Here is a 12,785-nt window from a genome sequence, read left to right as displayed (position 1 = left end):
TTCTCCATTTACCGATAATAGGCATTAATCAGTTGGCAGAATAAATGGACGGATTATCTCGGAAGATGTTTTTACTCTATTATCCCCAAAGTTCAATCAATTCGGGCTCATTCACGTCTTTATCGTATAGGTGTTGCTACTAACAATTTATATAATTGTGGCCCAGGATGTCATAATATCGATCATGTTGTTTGGTTATGCAAAAAAGCAACTAATGAATTTAACTGGCTGCTGATTTAAAAGTTCGAAATGGTATACTCATGCATATCAGATTATGATAACTTGAGTAGTCGCGATATTAATATATGTATGTCTTCCTTAGAAGCCCACTTCACTTCTTCGAATGCACTTGCCCATGCTCCTTTCCCTTTTCTATACATATGCAGAACTTAGCACCCAATGAGATCAGTTCAATACAGCAGCTACACGAGTTACTACAGCCCCCTACGAACAATGTTCCGGACAACGTGGCAACGAAGGAGAAAATGCTATTTTTATATATACTATATTTCTGTAGTCATAGATTTATTTGACTTAGGCATATATTTATGTAGATTCTAACTATTTAGACTTGTGTTTTAAAATGATAAATTATGACAACTTGTATTTTTTTGCATAATTGAATAAACTGAAGAAAAGGGTAGGAAAGGCTTTAATAATATTTTTGTGTACAGAATGTGGTTCCGGATTCTATCACGTTATTTTATCTAACCTTTTTGAAATATACAAGTTCATACAGGAAACTGGTTTCTCAGGGCATCCATTTGATGTATCAAAAGAGAAAAAAATTACAGATTTTGAACAATGAAAAAACTCAGTTCAAATGCAATACTACATACACTCGGAGTCCTATGTAAAGGTCTCGTCCGTGCCTCTAGGTCCAGACCCATCAACTGTTTTACAAAAAATGTCGCCATTTCGTCAAAAATCAATATTTTGAAAAAATCCTACGTACGATGACAGGAAATATATCCAAGATTACGTAAAAAAATCATTGGTTGGAATCGGTCCACTTGTAGAACTCCACCAGTTTAGGTTTAGGTTTTGGTTGCAAGGGTTCAACAAACCGGTTGCGGCTATTCAGGGGACAGTCCAATTGACACCTTTTTTTTGTTTGTTAAGTAATATATCTATATATATATATATATATATATATATATATATATATATATATATATATATATATATATATATATATATATATATATATATATATATATATATATATATATATAAATGGATTTCTGTCTGTCTGTCTGTCTGTCTGATTGTTATGGACTCGGAAACTACTGAACCGATCAACATAAAAATGTAGGGTTTTTTGGGGCCGGGGAAGATTTTCGTGACAATTTGAGACCCCCCCCTCTCTAAGAGGGGGCTGCCATACAAATTAAACATAAATTTCTACATTACTCGGAAATTAATCAAGCAAATGAAACGAAATTTAGCATGTGGAAGTTTTAGGGTGCAATAAATGATTCTATGGTGGTTAGATATTCTACCCCCCTCTCTAAGGGGGGCTGCCATACAAATGAAACACAAATTTCTGAATTACTCGAGAATTAATCAAGCAAATGAAGAGTTGTAGTTGTAGTATTCATTTCAATGCCGAATTCGCAAAAAAAAAAGAATTTTATGTGATGAATGGCCGTTGAAATTTAGGGGATCAGTTCAAGGCCATCTTCCCCTATTTCATAATAAAATATGATTGCGTGAATGACTGCGACAGGAATTTATTGATTAATCGAAAGAGTGGGAAGTGTACGAGTATATGAAAGCGAGGACAAGCTGGCCCACACCTGTATACCTTGCAGGGCCAGGAGAGACACAGGTAGGACGTAGTACTATGCAACTGGGGCCCTCCTAGTGTGGAAATTATAGGCGAACCGGAACTAGGGACGAATTCACGTTCAAGACCAGTGATCACTCAACACCAGACCCTGAATCCTGGAGTAACATCCTTTTTTCCCACGACTCTCCTACGTCTGTCGGCAGCGGGTTCTCCTCGGAGACCTTCTATCGGTGGAGCTCTCTCTATCGGGGTCCGCCTTCGCTCAACAAGTTCGAACACCTGGCAACAAATAAAAAAACCTTTCCACATCTTTGAAGTGGATTTCGATACAGAGCTTATAGCGATTGCTGTAAAAATTGACTTCTCTGAATAAGCTTGTCAACACCCTGCTGAACATAATCGGCTCAACCCTGGTTTTACGGGACTTCAATGGGCACCATCAGAGATGGGGCAGTAATAATCACAACCGGGATTGACACCGCAGAGGCCAAAATTGGATCCGGTAGTGTTGAACGATGGATCTCCTACTTTCGTGCACGGTAATACTGAAACAACGATAGGTTTGAGCTTCACAAGCTCTAATCCAGTACCCCACCTACTGTGGCGAACGCATTATGATCCGATGGAGAGAGGTCACAACCCCATCATTACCCGGATCCACGATAAGCCTTCGGCGCTCGCTAGACAAACACGACCGTGGCGGTACAGTCAAACAGACTGGGCAACTTATTAAACTGACGTTGACGAGTTCCTGTATCGTGACAGAAACCCCGAAAATTAATATGGGGCAATTCTCAAAAGGGGTTATTCGAAGCGCCATCTACATACTTTGTTTTCAGCAGAAAAGCAGTTCCATGGTGGGCCCTTGAAGTGAAAGCTGCAGTGAAATCGAGGAGGAAGGCTCTACGAGCAACCAAGTGACTACTCACTGGGCACCCACACAAAGAGGGAACAAGTTAATCATAACATCAGGCGAATGTAGGAAGATTATCCGCAAAGCAAAAGCAAACGCCTTGGAGAAATTTTTCGATGATGTATTTAGCGACAACACCTTGGTCGAGTTTTGGCAGCGGGTCAATGCCCTCTCAGGGAAGAGGAAATGCCAAGGCATTACTCTGTCCACGGCGAACGGGACCATCATCGATCCATCCTCCACAGTTGCAGATGCTCTTGAGCCTATTTTCATACGCTATCGGCATTGAATAGTTATTCCATGGAGTTCGTCAGCAAAAACACCGTTACGACAACTTCGTACATAAATTGAAAATTCCAGATCATGACCCTAACCCGTCTTACAATCAGCCATTCCACCCCTGCAAACTTGTCATGCCACAAGGGTCAGAAGAATCGGACGTGATCCGGCTGTTAGATTTAGATGAGAAATGGACCAACCGCGAATTTCCTCCGGAATGGTTTCAAAGTCTGGTTGTTCCGATCAAGAAACCAGGCAAAACCGGACACTCTCCGGAAGACTACCGCCCAATATCCCTAACCTTATCGTTGGTAACATGTGACTCTTCGTGAAAGGCTCCCTGAGCCGCCGTTCTTTTCAAGTAATGATCGGAACCCAAAAATCGATTATTTTCACAGAAGAAACTGGGGTTCTCCAGAGATCCGTGGCAGCCGTGATAGTTATTATTGTGAAGTTGAATGCCGCCGGTGTACGGAATACTCTGGGATGGAATCAGAAAATGCTGAAAGTCGATACGACAATTAGGGATAAATTTAAGTTTGGTTCGAGTTCTGTTGTTGCCCGAATTATTGTCACGAAACTACTAAACACTCGATACGCAGACCACACCATTCGTTACACGGACGCCTCGGACACGGACAGACCTCACCATCTATTACCGCCTCCCAGACATGTGCAGAAGCAGCTGCATTCATTGTCCCAACCTACCCGTCGGACCACCCAATCCTGGTGCTATCTGTCTCGGCCAGCGTGGTAATAGTGCTAGATTCGAAAAACCCACCCGTGGATTCAAAAAAAAAATACTGACGCACTTCGCATGAACACACAATATTTATGTGAATACCAGATCATTCTGGGTCCCCGGGAAGGTAAAAGTGGATTATCTAGCAGCCTCGGGCGGCACTTCTCACAAACTTAATTCCTGCAGATGACACTAAGAAATGGGTGACCAAAATATGCGAGAAAAGATGGGTCCAGGAATGGTACGAAACGGGCCGGGTGGAACCCGAGAATTCAGATTACGTAAGATCAAGGCGGACACTCCCAGATGGGAAGATCTCTTGGGGAACTGTGATCAGAAGGTAAACTCCGGACTATGGACTGGACATGCGACATTCGCCTACAACACATACAAAAGCAGGGGTGACTTCCAAACCTAGTGCGGGGTATACGACGTGTTCACCAGTCAGTAGAACACGTCATATGCATGTGACTAAGGACGAAAGGAAACATACGATGACTCGAGATACTTGAAAGAAAACGACAGCGAAACTAGCAAGAATGGACCAGGCAAGGACAAGGGCAACGAGAACAGATATCGAAAGTAAACACTACATGTTGAGGGACCCGGTGTCTCCGACACATGGGATGGTCCCCTTAGAAACATCCTTCGCATTGCCACATCAAAACAGACGAACCAGCCTGTGGCTGAAAGTCTCTATAATAGAGAAAAAAAAGGGAATGTGTTAAATGTTACAGTTAGTTTAGTCTAAGATCAAGTTTGGAACCTGTTGTCGAGCCTCACAATCGAAATATCCCGGAGTCTTTAGCTAGATTACACCATCATTGATGAACAGAAAGTTTAATAACAAAATCTCAGCAGACACAAAGCGTGGATTCTCTGATATGCTTTGAGCCACCTAAAATCCCTAAATTGTCCACGTTTCGTGCCCGTAAAAGACAACCGGTCTTATGAGTAGTTTATACAAGTAGTTTATTTCGCACGATTGCTAAGTCTGTTTGATCTCAAGTGTTTGTGGATAGTGGGTATGACTCCCATTGATATTGCGTCTCCAGATCTCGCGGCTTTTATCATTGCGTGACCCTTGAGACGGGGTTGACAAATTAGTCTAATACCTCGAACTCATCGCCGTCGATCACTACAGTACAACATACTCGGTCGTGTCGTGCTCGGATCCGGAAGCCAGCATGTACTTGGTTTTAGACGGATTGATTCTCAGTCCAACTCTCTCTGTTTCGTGCTTAAGTCTGGTGCAATGCTCAGCTACCGTCTCAAAGATTTCTGCCGACAATATCTACGTCATCAGCGAAGCAGAGGAATTAACCAGATCCATTGAAAATCGGAAACGTCGCTCGTCTTATAACACTCTTAATATTGCGCTGGACAGCAGGCAAGAGAGACCATCATCTGGTGGAAGCCCCCTGCGGGACTCGAATGAATCAGATAATCCACCGGATATCCGCAAACAGCACAGTATTCTATCCATCGTAGCCTTAACCTAATCTGTCTTGTCAGCCTCCCGGGGAAGCTGGTTTCGTCCATGATTCCCCATAGCTCTTTTCGTGATATTGAATCATATGTATTGAAGTCGTTTTGAAGGTGATCAATAGATGGTGCGTTGGAACTCACGGCACTGCGTACGGCCATATTCTTAGAGGTGGCGAAATCGATGTGTCTTAGGCCGTTTTCATCTACATACCAATTACAGATAATCACTCAATCACTCCTTCTCTTTACCGATCTGAGCATTGAAATCTCCGATGATGATCTTGATGTCATGTTTTGAGATCGCTCGTGTTCGCGTTCCAGCTGCGCGTAGAATTAGTCTTTGTCATCTTCGGGACTTGTAAGGTGAGGGCAGACTTGCACTGTGATCACGCATATTCTAGAGCTTGCCACTCAGAATGCATTGCAAGGCGTTTTATTTGGCATCGAAATCTCAACTAAGTACTAATAAAAATGACGCAAGTAATACTACGTTGAGACGGCGAAGTTCCTCTAGGAACAACGTTAGTGCCATTGAAGAAGAAGAAGGAGAAGAAGGTGAGGGCAGTGCCCGTTAATGATGTTGATATTGAAGAATCGACCCTAATCCTCAATCTATACATTCTTGGGTTGATTGGCCACCATCCAATCACACGCTTCTGCATATTGCCCATCACAATCAAAAGCTGTACCTAGCTCGTATGCCGGTAGATGGTATGATCATCGCGCAACGTACATACAGCAGATCTTCTCCAACACACTTCCTGTAGCGCTACGATGTCAAACTTGCGGTTCTTCAATAGTTCGGAAAGCAAACGAGTACTTTCGATAGTCCGTTTTTGTTGCCTGGGTCAATGTCGATTAGTCCGGTTCAAATCTTCTTGTGTATCGTTATCTTGGTGTTTTAGCGGTGCGGCTTTTAGAGGTCTGCGACCAACCAAGGAGGACCATCGTGATACTGCTGTTTTACATTACGTTACGGGGTTAGGAGGTTGGAGGTGCGGAAAAATTGAAATGAAATTTCGCCTATTTGTTCAGCAATACTCTTCTTGAATGGTGTCTATCGTTCCCAATGGAATTTTAAAATAAAATTTTAAAAACATTTAAATTAGTAGAGATTTCTTCTGCCAAATAAGGCATCGTGCCCAAATTACATAACGCTAAAAATCTGGATTTGTGACCTCCTCCCCCTACGTAACGCAATTTCCTATATCTAATACACAGTAAGTAACGCAACCTCGACCCCCCTTTCCGCCCTTCTCGCGTTACGTAATTTGTGCACGACGCCTAATACGCCTTGAATGTATTCTGAGTGGCAATTCATAGAATACGAGTGATCACAGTGCATGTCGAGAGAAATTTGTTTGACGAAAAACTCCCCGGCCAGAACAGAAATTGAACCAACAACATTTTAAGAAAAAGTACTATGAGATAAACGCGTTTTAAAATATAATCGCAGAAAAATTCGATAACTGCAGTAACTCACCTGTAAGTCAGCAATTTTAGTGCCGTATAATAGACTTTATACACTCATACACTCAATTCCGTTTGATGTGTTTGGCTTGACATGACTTATATGTATTTCCCTCTTAAAATTATCTCGCCGTTTTTAATAACAAAAATCTATATCAAATAGAGTGACCAGTTTGTGCAACTTTGAATAAACTAGCAAAATAAATTATAGCATTTCACAATTCAGGTTTCCCACTGAAATATCTCGTTCTAAATTCAGAACTGCCAAAAGTCACCTAATTACATGTTCGCCAGATTGCTCGAGTTCTGAAACCTAACTTTTTTGTTCACTTCCGTATTGGTCGTAATCGGCCCCAATAAGGCTCCGAGTTAATTTCGTTTCATGCGTGAGTACGGAGCAGAAGCATTACCCCGCCAGTCCGTCACGAGCATCTTAGTGAAAGTGGCAAAGTTTGATTGAGGCACAACAACCGAGTTCAGAACGGGCCCCGTTAGCGAGTGGCATTTCAATTTGATTTGCTAGCAGTCTCAAGCGCTGGGGCTGCTCCTTTCTCTGGCGTCTGCTGGCGTCAATCGTGTTGTGCCCAACCGAGACAATCCGCCTGCAAAGTTTTCGAATTTGGGCGGGAGAAAACTTTCCTCAGTACAATCCCACGGTATGCACGGAACGGTGCAGTAATTTCCCAAACACCATGGAACTATTTTCCAAACTCTTCGATCTGAACCAGCCCGAAACATGGGTAAGCGAGTTTAGTTGCTAGCGGATCGTGTTAATGAGCGTACGAAACGCAAAACATTGTCTCCGGGTTACGTGGAAAGTAAACTGTTTTGGGAATAGTGGTGCCCGTTCATTGTTTCTTGTTGGATATTTTTCGGGACATTGCTGTCTTATGTGGATTCTTCCATGAGAAGCATGTGTTTCTGAACTTCGGAGTTCCAATAAGTAAGTCAATTAATACCTGTGTGAAACATGGTTAAATGCTAAATACTATAACGTTCAAAGTTGAAGCGTTCAATTCTGAATAGAACTGTGGTAAATCGATTACTATTTCCTTCTTGTTTATGGATATATGTGTTTCCAGTTCATGTTCTGGTGGGAAGCAGTTCACAAGTATCTATCAGTTGTTAGGGTGGCACGATTGGATATTTTGAACATGTCAATAGGGTTCCTTATTTCGAGAAATAAGTTTAAATGTGATTATTGGAATATATGTTGAAGCTATTTTCAATTTAGGTCGAGCCATTTGACAGTAAAACTCTCATATTTAAGAACCACTCTAATATAGCCAAAAACCAGAATAAAAATTCATTGGGGATGGGCCCCATTGGTTAAGTTTTTGCAGTGGAACGGAATTGTGTTCCATAGAAAAGATAATGCCAATTGCATTTTCAGCCGAAATGTGAAGTATCATGCGATAATTTTTCTCTCATTTTCGCAAAAATAAGCATTTACGGGGGGACAAGGTATGTGGCACACGTTTAATGCTAGTTGGATTTCGATCGCGGAAGCCTAACGAATACTTGTGTGTTGTGCTCGGTAGTTAGGTGAAGGTGATTCGGGAAATATTCAAGTGCGATACGTCAAGAAAGTCGGAACAAATCATGGATAAATTGAAAGCCAAATCAAGAATGAAGGACATGATTCACCAAGTGATGAATGATGTAAATATGCTTACGAAAATCTTAATTAGCTTTTTTGATGTGGTAGTTTGTCCGAAAAGTTTTGGCAAGTGTTATAGTTTAGTTATGTAGTTATTTCATTTTGCTTGAATTTTTTCGTACTGATTTCATTTATATCTTGACGCTAATAAAGGCTTTTCCGCTTTGAGCCATAGAGTTCTGAGTTCAATTAAAACACAAATGAAATACGTTGATTGTCAATTTGCCTTATTAAAAGATAAATCTTACTAACTTTTACCTTGATTTGAATATGATTTCCGGCATATGGCCGGCTCAGAGAAAGGTCCACTTTTTACAGAATGTGGTCCACTAAGACGTCAATTATCTGTGACTTTTCGTTCTGGACCAGATAGTTCACATAACTTCACAAAAATATGTTTATATGTTCGTTTAGAGATTGGTTCATATGCGAGGGAATTATCAACAAACTTACCGACATTCCATTGTTGCATTGTTGCACGTTACATTAAGAGTTCCCGCATACTGCAGACTTTTGTCGACCGATAGATTGGTCGACTTATTATCACGTCAAGCCCATCGTCGGTCCCTAGGTGCCGACGTTGAGCTTTTTGATAGGAAAGTACTACCCTACCAAACTGTCGGCCGATAAAAAGTATGTTGTCGGCGGGGGCTCTGAATGAGCTTAAAAGTATCATTAACCTTCCTATACTCGTGCATAGGTCTGAGAGACCGAGCATCAATGAGGTGATTGAATTGAATGACTATTAAAACAGAATGAAGTTAAAGAAAAAAATATTTTAAGGAGTTTTTTCACTCAATTATATCCTTTTCTTTGGATAAACACCAATAACGCCTAAAAACATACAATAGCAATATCATAGAAACGCGTACAGTCCAGAGTACACAAATTACAAATTTACGAAATTTCGTATAGGAGTGTTAAAAATGCTATCCACCCATTCTGGTACAGCATTTACTCAAGCGAGAGGCGAGTTTGTGTATAATATATATATTCCATAGTAATATAAGAGAGCAATATAAGAGACACTTTGAAAATACGCATCACAAGGTTTCACGTTAAAATACATTTGTTTACGCTCTCCGTGTTACTCTTTGAAGACACTTTCCGTGAATACTGATAAGATCTAATTTCATTTTACAATGTGGTGTAATACGAGGGTCACTATTTATATTTCGGGAATAGGAACAAAAACAAATAGTTAAGCTGCGAATATATTTTTATTGTTTTTCAAAGTACTCGCCACGATGATCGATACACTTTTGCATGCGCTTAAACCAATTTTCAAAGCATTTATTCCAATCGGCACGAGCCTTTTTTTTGAGCGATTGTCAAATTATGTGGGATCCAACGTGAACATAATTTTCGCACAACTAAGTGTTCATGTAAAATCGCATATATGCTGGTGGAACTAATGCTTAGGGATGCCTCAATCTCACAATAGGTTACATGACGATCTTGCTTAATCATTTCGTGCACAGCATCGATGTTTTCTGGCACTACAGTCGATTTTGGACGACCTTCACGAAACTCGTCGGACAGCGAACTACGACCACGATTGAATTCGCTATACCAGCGATACACAGTGGTTTTTGATGAAGCTTCATCGCCAAAAGTCAAATTAAGTTGATTGACGCACTCTTGTTGTGATAATCCACGTCGAAAGTCGTAAAAAATCATCGCACGAAAATGTTCACGATTCAGTTCCATTTTTTTGCCGAGACCAAACTTTCAACTAAATATAAAATAAACAAATAGCGTCCGTATGACAAAATGTTCTGAGTACGTATATCGTCAAAAATGTCAAACTTTACGATGGAACCGTCAGATGGACTCACATGACATCAGTGTTGCCAATTCCCGTAATATAAATAGTGACCCTCGTATTCTCGTGAACTATTAATACACTATTAAAAACAGGTGCTTTTGTGTATTTCATGCTAGTAACACAATAAAAAACATTTTCTTTTCTGCCAAGGATGATATATTTCCTGCCAATGCTAGTTTAGGTGTACCAAAAGCAACTTTATTACTTCCATAAAACTATCAGAGTGAAATTCGTTCTGTAGCCAGTACCGACGTGTATTATTCGTTTTGTTGTGAAGATATCAGCAGATCTATCAAAAGGTATTGACTGGATAACTTGTCAGTTACCAAAATACAATATTGTTCTCTGAAGATTTGAAAAATATTCCACGTTGTAAGAAAACTGTAATGGTGTTTGTATGCACAAAGTTTTACAAATATTACAATGTGGCTAAATTACATGAACAAATTCTCCGATTGTCTTATGCTTCATATCGAAAATTCATCAAGCTAACTAGAATACCATTCTGATCTGCGATTGTTGCAAAATCTGTCAAAAGATTATGTTTTGGTTTCAGTTTTTATCCAAAAAGACAGTGATATTGTATTTCTTGAGCCGATAAATATCATTTCCAGTCAATGTCGGCGAACGAATAATATCTAGCAATTAAATTTATACAATTTTCTTCATTAGAGAGTCGATATCGATTTGAAATATGACGAACATGATTTTGTCAATCACGGTTTTATGTTCAATTGATCCTATATAATTCATCATCGCTTACTTGGTCAAATGTGTTTGTCAGATTTATCACTAGTTGCCTTTTTTGTTTGAGGATGATGATTTTATTATGAATCCTTTCTCCTGGGTCCCACTACTTCCACATCGGCAAATGAAATATAATCTCTTCAAAGTTATCTAAAACAATTATGGAACATTTAGTTGACCTGAACCAGCGAAATTGCACAACGAACACACTGAATGAAGCTTGAGAGTAGCAAACTATTCTCATTGTACATGTTTCGGTGATTCGAGCTTTTAACAGTCAATAAGGACGCCGGCCACGTTCTTACAATTACCAGGGGAAGGGACGGAATGTTAATATGATATTCGCGGCCATAAGGGAATCGCAGAAGGATAAGTTGTTAGTGCGAATGGGTGAAAAGAATCAGGATTCACTGTGGTGAGTGATGTAATTCTAAAACGAGAACTCTTATCTATCGGCGAAACGAGATTTCGAAAATAATGTCCATTCTAATCCGACCGGTCATACATCTTGTTATTCATTGTGCGTAATATGTAGGATCATACTGAGAAGTAGAAAAAATGTAGCTTCCCGGTAGAAATGTAGCTTTCCAGTAGAATTCAGTTAGCTTGGTCTGAAAGATCAACAGAAGACACAACAAAAAATGATTTGGAAAATTATAGGAGGTTGTGTCCAAGACACGACCGCATTGTTGACATAGAACTACGCTGTTGTTCTATTCAAGTCGCTTGTTTATTACTTCGGATATTATTTTTATGATGCAGCGAAATCTTCCGCTACATTCCTTTTTGTTTATATTTATTATCGCGGCTACATAATTTGCACCACCAAACAATCGTCCATCATAGCATCAAAATATTAGGTAATTCTTGCTTCGCAGATACGAATTCAGCATAGTGACGATGCTATTTGTACATACGGGTTATGAAGCACGCACGTACGCACACAAAGTCATATATCGGTGGCTTCAAGCAACTAAATATACACACACTTATCTTCGCTTTGCGCTCTTCTCAACAGAAGTCTTTTCTATAAATATTTTCGGTCTCGATTAGCTTAACTTTCATCCTTAGTGGAGATAGTTTTGCTACTGTCATGCGAAACCAAACCACACACAAAATTCCTGAACAACACCAAGAAACTAGGTAAGCCGATGATAGCCTAGTTTGATTATTTCCCACACAATTGTGTAGTTCGGAACCTTAAAAGGGTAGTTTCAAAATATTAAAAAAAAATCCTACGTACGATGACAGGAAATTAGGTGGACAATCTGAGAAAAACTATTTCATCAAAATCGGATGGACCGTTCCGGAGGTAGAACACCCACCAGTTTGCAAAACATAGTTTCGAGAGAAACGCGTTTTAGATTTTGGATCCGCGCTCCTTACGCAAAGACTTAGGTTCACTAATTGGCTTGTAACTTTGGAACGGAGCATCAGACAAACCTGGGACAAAAACTACAGTAAAGTAGACATTCCAGAAAATATTTTAGGTGGACATGTCAGTTCATAAAAATGTGACCTGTTTTTTGATTTGGCACTCTTAATGAAAGACGTAGTTCTATGTCAACAATTTTTCGCAAGTTCGACCTTTGTTAAAATCCCGACAGTCGATGATCTGTAACCACGACCTGGTGAATATTTCAAATTTTTATGCCAAATATAATTGAAAGAAAGAGCTTAAAATTAAGTTAACTTTGAAAAAACTGCAGCAGCCCTGCTGAGAGCTTGAGAATTGTATCGCCTCTTTTGAATCACGAATGGTTTGCATAATACAAATCGATAAGCTTAGAGTTAATTTTCTGTTTTAATTGGTTAAAAATAAATGGTATTCATGACATAACATTTAAAAATATATACATGTCAGTA

At 39.9% G+C, this 12,785-nt stretch overlaps 1 protein-coding gene across 6 annotated transcripts in view; it reads left to right on the top strand.

The window, feature by feature from the left end:
• The window catches only part of LOC129780537 (serine/threonine-protein phosphatase 6 regulatory ankyrin repeat subunit B), a 176,997-nt gene that overhangs the window by 56,333 nt on the left and 107,879 nt on the right, over positions 1 to 12,785 (top strand). Inside the window, exon 1 of one of the 6 annotated variants that reach the window (XM_055788903.1) lies at positions 7,506 to 7,627. The exons of the other annotated variants lie outside the window; for them this stretch is intronic. The gene's annotated coding sequence lies outside the window, so the exon portion shown is untranslated. Of the gene's footprint in view, positions 1 to 7,505; positions 7,628 to 12,785 lie in introns of those variants that run through there. 6 annotated transcript variants of the gene reach the window in all.

Source organism: Toxorhynchites rutilus, chromosome 3 (assembly GCF_029784135.1).
Source record: "Toxorhynchites rutilus septentrionalis strain SRP chromosome 3, ASM2978413v1, whole genome shotgun sequence".
Classification (NCBI taxonomy): domain Eukaryota; kingdom Metazoa; phylum Arthropoda; class Insecta; order Diptera; family Culicidae; genus Toxorhynchites; species Toxorhynchites rutilus.
The sequence above is the reverse complement of the archived record's forward strand: the minus strand, read 5'-3'. Positions and strand labels throughout refer to the sequence as shown.